This window comes from Grus americana, chromosome 5, assembly GCF_028858705.1.
Source record: "Grus americana isolate bGruAme1 chromosome 5, bGruAme1.mat, whole genome shotgun sequence".
NCBI classification, from domain to species: domain Eukaryota; kingdom Metazoa; phylum Chordata; class Aves; order Gruiformes; family Gruidae; genus Grus; species Grus americana.
Window position 1 is genome coordinate 60,261,048 of NC_072856.1, and position 8,443 is coordinate 60,269,490.

At 40.9% G+C, this 8,443-nt stretch overlaps 1 long non-coding RNA gene across 1 annotated transcript in view; it reads left to right on the forward strand.

Annotated features, from left to right (window-relative positions):
- LOC129207272 (uncharacterized) overlaps positions 1–6,243 on the forward strand; it is a 76,010-nt gene extending 69,767 nt beyond the window's left edge. Inside the window, exon 3 of the long non-coding RNA XR_008577416.1 lies at positions 5,728–6,243. This is a non-coding gene — a long non-coding RNA (uncharacterized LOC129207272). The remainder of the gene's footprint in view (positions 1–5,727) is intronic.
- Positions 6,244–8,443: the final 2,200 nt, after the last annotated feature.

An 8,443-nucleotide genomic window follows, 5' to 3' on the forward strand; every position in this document is an offset into this window, starting at 1 on the left:
ATTAGGCCCCTGAACCAAGCCACAGCCAAGTCTTAAATTCCAGATTACTCTTAAACTGACACAGTAAGGATCTGAATTTAGGCATGACAGATCTAAGATTTTATTTGGCCATCCCATTTAGGTGCATTGTCCCCAGGTGTTGTCACCTCTCTGATATCTTGCTGACAGTGTTTGTCCACCTCCATTTATTGCTCTCTGCTTGTGCTGGAAATACCTTTCCTAGGAAATACCTTTCTGTGACAAAACCAATTGGTATCATTAACAAATTAGACTGTTGCTTTTAGAAGTACAGGTCAGGATGGCATCCCCTATTGCAGGCACCTGCATAACTGCCCGTGGGGACCCTGGTGGCCCAGGGACCATAGCAGCAGACTGGAACACATGAGATTTGGGCTGTGCTTGCAGTCTTACCACTAATCAGTTGTGATTTGCAGCAAGTCTTCCCACTCGTCCATGCCTTTGCTTGCTTTCTTATTTTGTTTCTGCGTTGTCAGCTGCAGGTTATTAAGGAGGGGAAGAAAGGCAAAGAAGTTGTAGCCCTGTTCCTCCCTGTCTCCTGGGCACTACCCAGGGTAGTACCTGGTTGGGCAATCTGGCAAAGAGGAAGCCTGGGATCTTTCCTTGCTACCAAACAGTCACTCTCTCACATTCAGATCACACCTGTATCTGCTCTGATGATCATCTAAGAACAGTAAGCTTTTTGGGGCAAAGACTGCAGCTTAATATAGTTTTGTGCAGCTCCTAACACAATCCCAATCTCCACCTAGATGGGCTCATCCAAATCCTAAGAAAATTTAAATAATTATGGTGAGAATTTGAAGCTTGTTCTTTGGCTGCTTTGGGAAGGGAGGCTCTGTTTCAAATCAGTACCAGTCTGGAATGACAGTCACTGCAGCCTGGACTCTGTGTTGGCAAACCCTCGTGACCTGCCTCTTGCTGTTTCCTAGACAAGATGCAGACACTCCAGGAATTTGTTTAACAGGGGCCCAATTGCAGAGGGAGGCTTCTTGAGGCCACATCTTCAGGTTTTTGTCTGGAATTAGGTTGATGGAGGTGCAGAACCAACATCTTGCAGGTAAACCAGTTGTGACAGATTTATGGTTTCAAATGGTGTGGGACCAACAATGCTCTGGTCCAGCTGCTTTGGGTTTATTGTAGCTTACTCCTCTGAGGTATCAGAGAGCAGCCAAAATTTGAGGAAGAGATAGAACAGAAAGAAAGAGAAAAAAAAAAGCCATGGATGTGAATGTGAAGAAATTTCCACCATGAGAATGAAGGCACAGAAAGACAGCTAAAAGCTGTCACATGTCAATCACATAAAGGGTAGGAAGCATATGCAATGCAGTTAACGCTCTGAGCAAAGGGGAGAGAAAAAAACTAGTCTCTGGGTATTAATTATATACTGAGCTGCTAATAAGTTGGAGACAGCGTGAGCATCAACTTCTGATATATACCAGCCTTGGAAAACAAATACAATGAAGGATAAGACAATTTAGAGTAGTATAATATTAACCAGAGCAGTCCAGGTAAAGTTAGTAAGGAGTGCTGGCACTGCACCTGTACAAATACTCCTGCCCTTTTCAGGGCACTTGCTGGCAGTGATGCACAATTAAGGTGCATTGATCTCTTTTATCTTAAAACCAGTGGTAAAGTCTGAAATACCGAGTGAACTGAAAGACCTCATTAACTTCAGCTATCAACAACAGTCTAATGTAAAAGAAAAAAAAAAGTTAAAAATCCCAAGCATCATCTCAAACAGTCCCTCTCTCATTATCTCAGCCCTTCCTGGAGAAGATCAATAAACAATTTGCATATTTTTTATCAATATTTAATGTAATGCAGCAGGATGCTTTTGATGGCTCGGGTCCTTCTGTGCACTCTTTTAACATGACAGAGACTAAGAGCCCAGCAGGTGCTCAGGTGCTGGGGTCAGTTCCTAGTTAAAAACATTAGGGATTGGTCTGGCTAAATAATCTACAGCTGCCCATCCAAGGGCAGGAGTGAGAGCTCACAGAGCATGGTGATGAATTTTAACGATCTGGGAAGACAAATGAGCCTGAGCTGCCATGCAATTAGTGGGCTGTGGAAAGATGTGTTGGGTCTAAATGAGGGACATGATCTGCTCTTGACTCTCAGTGTGGTAGGAGCCCTCCCTCTGAAGGCTGTAATGAGGAAGGTAGATGAGATCCCAAACAGGTTGACAGAACAATTAAGGGGAAAATGGGAGTTGATTCAAAATGCAGTATCGCCATCGATGGCACGGATACATACAGACCTTCCCCCTTAAGAAGCGTGCGCCGCTGTTCAAAAGTGGGTATGTGCTCAGGGAATTCCCTTCACTCCCATGTACTTAAAAATACATATTTTTTTTTAAAAAAAATCTCTAAATCAATCTTTACTTAAATATAATAATAGCTTGGAATGAAAAGGCCTGGCTCTGATCTCAGTTACCAAGGTGAAAATTGGGAGTAGCTCATCTGAACTGTCTGCAGTGAGAATGAATTCCAGGACGGTGCATCTTGTGAAGATCCATGTTTTGTGCAATAGACAAAAGGCGGTTGCCATCCAGTGATCAGACTATTGTTCGAGTCTACTTGATTGAGGCTTTAAAGCTCTTTGATGAATGTGGGGGCTCAGCAGAGCTGAAGAAGAGTTTCCTCTGGTCTGCCTGAAGAAAACTCTTGAGATGTTTGTCTGCCTGTGAAGAAATAAAAACAGGTGTATTTTTAAAATGTGCCATAAGAAAATAACATAGGTGTTAAAAATAGTTACATTTATAGAGGAATCAAATTATGCTTACTAGCTAGATGCCAGAAGACTGCAGACAAATTGAGATTTTACGTAGTTAATTAGAAAAAAAGGTAGCACTCAGGTACTACAAATGGTGCAGTAGGCAGGAATAATCTGTTTAATAAATCTAGTCTCACTTTTCTGCCTCAAAAATATCAAAAAGAAGAAAGCAATTTCCTTGAACGATGCTCATTATTTGAACATATTCGCTTAGGCTGATGATAGAAAATTATTATAGATGTGATGTTGGAGCTGCATCAAACACATCTGGTTTTGTCGGTAGGACAGATTCGGCACTTCTACTTCATTAGAGAGAGATGACTTGTCACATAGATCACATAGTGTTGTTGCCTTTGTTGGACTGGACAATGTCACAACCAGTGTGGATACTTGCATGTGCAAATTGAAAATAGGTTTCTACAAATAGTGTTGCATGTTGCATTATCTTATTCCATTCATAGTCGGTACTGAGCTGATGAATGATGGCATGCAGTCAGCTTGGTTTTCACGAGTTTGTAAATGCAGTGGTTGTAATGTTTGTGGAGGTAAACACAAAATAACAAAATGAACAGGGCCGGAGAGAATTCACGTTCAGAGTCAAGGAAGAAGATACAGAAGGTTTTCACTGCATCTTCCCAGGGTTACTGATAAGTCATGAAGAACAGGGACGGTGAATTCTTTATAAGTAGCCTCACAAAGCAGTAGGGCCCAGCCTGGTTCTTGGACTAAAACAGTCAAGAGATGTTTATGTTACTGTTCAAGTAGATTTGGAAAATCTAGAAATAAACTGGGGATTGTTCTTCTCCCTGTACAGTCCAGAGAACTGGCTACAGGTTGATGGCATTGATACGCAGCCTTTTGTAACGGCCTGGTACGGCAAAATAAAGAGAAATCCAGGGAAATGGTGCTGTCTGGAAAAATACAGTATGTTCACTGTTTTGTTTTCTTCCATCATTGGCTTTGTTACCCATTGCTCCATACAGAGGACTGAGTTATCTGTAAACTCTGTTTAAGCCCACAAGAGCCATTTAGGCTTCGAACCATATATTTGTATTGTGAACCACTACTTTGTTATACACAGAGATTTACAGCAGACAAGGACAAAAGTATTGCTTTAGCTTTGCGATGCTTGGTGAAGGAAAAAAACCCAAACCTGGGAAAATGGAAATGTTTCACATTTCTATAGCACTGTGTTAAAAATATAATCTCAACTCTAATTTTCTAGACTAATTTTCTAATTGATTAATTTGCTAGAGCTTTTTTGTTTAAAAAAATACCTGATCTTGTTTTAAAATAAAAAATTCACCTTAATAAACCTATTTTCTAGCCATCTTTGTTTAGGCCAGCTAGTTAACATAGTACTCTTGAACATAATAGTCTTTATGCATACATGCAAACCTATCTTTTAGAAATTTTCCATTTCCAAACTTTATATTCATGCAGAGTGTTTGAAAATGCTGACAGTACTTGGCATATTTAGATATCAGCTTTCATCTAGAAGGGGAAGAAATGGAAAAAAAAGAATCACCACAAAACATAAAATTAACGTGTCAGCTTAATTTCATGCACCCCTCGCCTCAGACTGATTAGTGCAAATAAAATTTTGTGCTAATCGACCAAAGCATTTAGTGTTACATAGAAATTAATGATTTCTGTTTCTCCTTGTTATCCGTGCAGTTATTTGCTTTTTGGTCAGTGTGTAACGCGAGAATGCATTTTTAACTAGAATCTGGAAGAGATGGTCATTGACTAAGAATAATATCTTTCCTGCTAGAACTCTGCCTGGAGGCTGTCTGAGACTGGTTTAATGAACTGATCCACTTGGGTGTTTTTTTTTTCAGCGGTTTCCTTTCATATTTCTGCCTTTCTGGCTAAATCTGTAAATGTTGAACCAAATCTGAGGTAATGGAAACGTTGGCCATTTATTACCTGTAAAGTTTGCTGCAGAGCAGAGAACAGTGCTTAGAAGATGAATGTTACGGAAAAGCTCAGAGATGTGCACAGCTGAGGCTGGTGGCGAGCTCTGTAACTAGTCAAAATGCCAGGTGATACTAGAGACCTCTGATAACTGGGATGTCCCATCTACATTAACAGGGGCTATTGACCCTTTCTGTCAAATGTAGTGAACGCTACAATTTTTCCTGGGTCAAAGCAGGGCTGTTCAATTAACGAATTCTTTGGAAGTATGATCCAGTTCAGGTGGATGAATTTTTAGATAACAGACCTGGCCTCATCCTTCAGACCCAGTCTTGAAGATACTGGACAGACCTGTATACCATTAGAATGACAACAGTGAAAAACAGAGATATCTATTAATCTTAATATTAAAAGTTCTTCTGCTGTTGATGCACTTGGCCTTACTTTGATATTCACTGAGCTGTTCCATATTGTTCCATTGACAGCCAGATTATATTGCAAACTGTAAGTTTTATGGTGCTTGGCCAATGGGCGACTATTTAACACCCTCCAGATGCTAGATAGAATAGATCCCTTGTTAGTTAGCAGAACTGAAACAAGCTGGGAGACATCAGGAGAGGTACTTTTCATTGATCTTGGTGGATTTTGAATGATGAACTCTCATGCTAATGAGCACTTTTATAATATGTTTTGAGCTCTGCTGATGAAAATTGCTGTATGGAAGGGGATAACAATGGGGATTGTAAGCACTGAATATAGAGGAAATTAGAGGAAATTAGAAAAAGAAGTCTAGTAAAGTTGGTACAATTTCTGAAATTACTTGAACTATGAATTAGTGTACTTCTCCAAGATTACTGTTATTAATTGTGGCCTAGGTATGTTTCAACTGGCTTTTCTTCGATCCTTTCTTTGCCACCTTTTTACTATCTCTAAAGTGACAATGAAAGGGAATGTTTTACTAATTCTTTGGGTTTTTCCATATGCTACATCACATGTTGTATTTTTCCCTTTAACCATTAGGAGCCAAAGTGTGACTGTTTTGCTCCTGTTAACAGCCAGATGCTGACCAGAAGAGATCCACTGACTGCACTGAAATGTCTACGGTGGGAGCAGAGAGTTCTTCGTCTGGCCCTTAAAAATAAGGGTGAACTTGTGTTATTCACAGAGAGACACAGCTGCAGACCAGGACACTGGTAGTAATATATTAGGGTTGTGTTCAGATTCTTCTGTGGATATTGAGTAATATTTTAGCCAGCAAGACCCTTTGAAACCAACAGGAATCATTTTGAATAAGCAAGAGTCGTGATGGAACCCTGATCCTTGGAGACACTAAAAAAATGGACTGGAATCATCCACTTGGGCAACCTGATCCAAGCTGGCCCTTCTCTGGTTGGGTCAGATAACGTCCAAAGGTCTCTTGTCAAATTATTCTGTGATTCTAGGGTGAATAAAAGGCAGTAAGATTGGGTCCTGCAGTACTTATGGACAGACGTTTTAAATACTCAGAGACTCTATGTAGATTACACAGCCTCTGTGCATTTCATTACTCAACAATTTTAAAATGTAATAAAACTTCAGTGAAATAAAATGTGTTCATATTTTCCATACGTGCATTCTTAGGAGGACGTGAACATGTGCAAATAGATTCTGACTAAGAGCTTTGAACTTGTGCTGGCCCATTAATGTTGTTTTTATCTTGAAAATAAGCAATATTTAACATACAATATTTAACATATGACAAACGAGGCTTGGGAGTTAACAGTGACCTTAAAGCCATATGCTTGAATATTGCAGCTTCTCACTGAACCCAGGGTAAGATTTTGCCTCTTGTTCATTTTCCTCTCCATCAGTTGTGTATCAGCTTTGAGTTACTAAAGCTCATAAACAGAAGCGTACCACAGAGATCCTAGACCAACTCCAAAATGCTGGCACCTTTATACTGCACAAAGAACTACCGTGCAGCTGTTTCAGGGTGCTGGAAGGAACATGGCTGTGTTGGTATGGTGGCTCTCCAATGTCCTAAGCTTTACCTTTTAGTGAAGCTGTTGGGGCTGGATTTAAATCTAGCTTGTTGCAAGTTGCTCTTTGACCTGTACCAAAAGCAGGCAAGCTGACTAAGAAAGGCTGACCTTAAAACACTAGCTTGTGACCCAACCTGAGCTGGCTTTGTTGCCCAATAACTCCACACAACACACCACCTCTCCTGTCCTCAGTGTCCACCATAACAGATGGAGCCCAAAATCATGGACCAAATGAACTCAACTGACACTTTGTGGACATTTTAAAGACATTTTATAGTGGTGTTCCATAGACTAAGGGTCTGTATCTGTGTATTATATCAAAGGATGGGAAGGGGTGTGGTGGTTAATGAGGATGTGTTGGATAGAGTGGGACCTGAGCGTGATGTAAATGGTATGGAATAAGGAGTGGAGAATGTGGTGGTTTTGGCTGGGATAGAGTTAATTTTCTTCACAGTAGCTAGGATGAGGCTATGTTTTGGATTTGTGCTGAAAACAGTGTTGATAACACAGGGATGTTTTAGTTACTGCTGAGCAGTGCTGACACAGAGCCAAGGCCTTTTCTGCTCCTCACCCCACCCCACCAGCGAGTAGGCTGGGGGTGCACAAGGAGTTGGGAGGGGACACAGCCGGGACAGCTGACCCCAATGACCAAAGGGATATTCCATACCGTATGGTGTCATGCCCAGCATATAGAGCTGGGGGAAGAAGAAGGAAGGGGGAGATGTTCAGAGTGATGGTGTTTGTCTTCCCAAGTAATGATTACATGTGATGGAGCCCTGCTTTCCTGGAGATGGCTGAACACACCTCCCTGCTGATGGGAAGTGGGGAATGAATTCCTGGTTTTGCTTTGCTTGAGTGTGCTTCTTTTGCTTTACCTATTAACCTGTCTTTATCTCAACCCACGAGTTTTCTCACTTTTACCCTTCTGATTCTCTCCCCCATCCCACTGGGATGGATGAGCAAGCGGCTGCGTGGGGCTTAGTTGCTGGCTGGGGTTAAACCACGACATTCCTAAGAGCAAGAACATGCTGCAGTTTCCTCCACTGTGAAAGGGAATTGAGTGGTTTTGTTTGTCACCTGGAGATGCACTTGGCTGGCCTTAGCTTGAGTACTTTGTTGAGTTTTGTGCTCAGTGCTACAAGCAAGAAATGGATAAACTAGAAGAAGTCCAGAGACCAGCAATTAGCGATCTAGATGTTATGATGAAAAATTGAATGAATAGGGATTGTTTAGTCTACAGAAGAAAAGTCCAATGGGAATAGGCTAATAGCCCTCAAATACATAAAACCATTCCTGCTGGAGGGAGAGAGGAAGGAAATGATCTTTTCTCCTTGTCTGACAGCAATAAACAAGAACTGATGCTCTTGAACTGAAGTAAGGAAGAAAGTAAGGAACATTCAGGCTACACATTAGGAACAGCTTTTGAACAGTAATACTATGAGTATTTTAATAAGCTTATGTGGAGGATGTACATCTAACAAAAATATTCTGTGATCCTTCTGTTGTCCCTTCCATTCCTATAATTCTCATTTTCCACAACTCTGATTCTGAACATGTATCTGAGAAGGAGGAATGCTCTGTGAGGAATGTAAAGGGGGTTAAAGCGCAGCTTCCCTGCAAATTTCCTGTGTCATCTGTTGCAAACCCGAAGACATTCTAGAAAGTTCCCATTTTTAAAATGAAGATAAAATTTCATTTCCTTTCTCCTTTTGTTT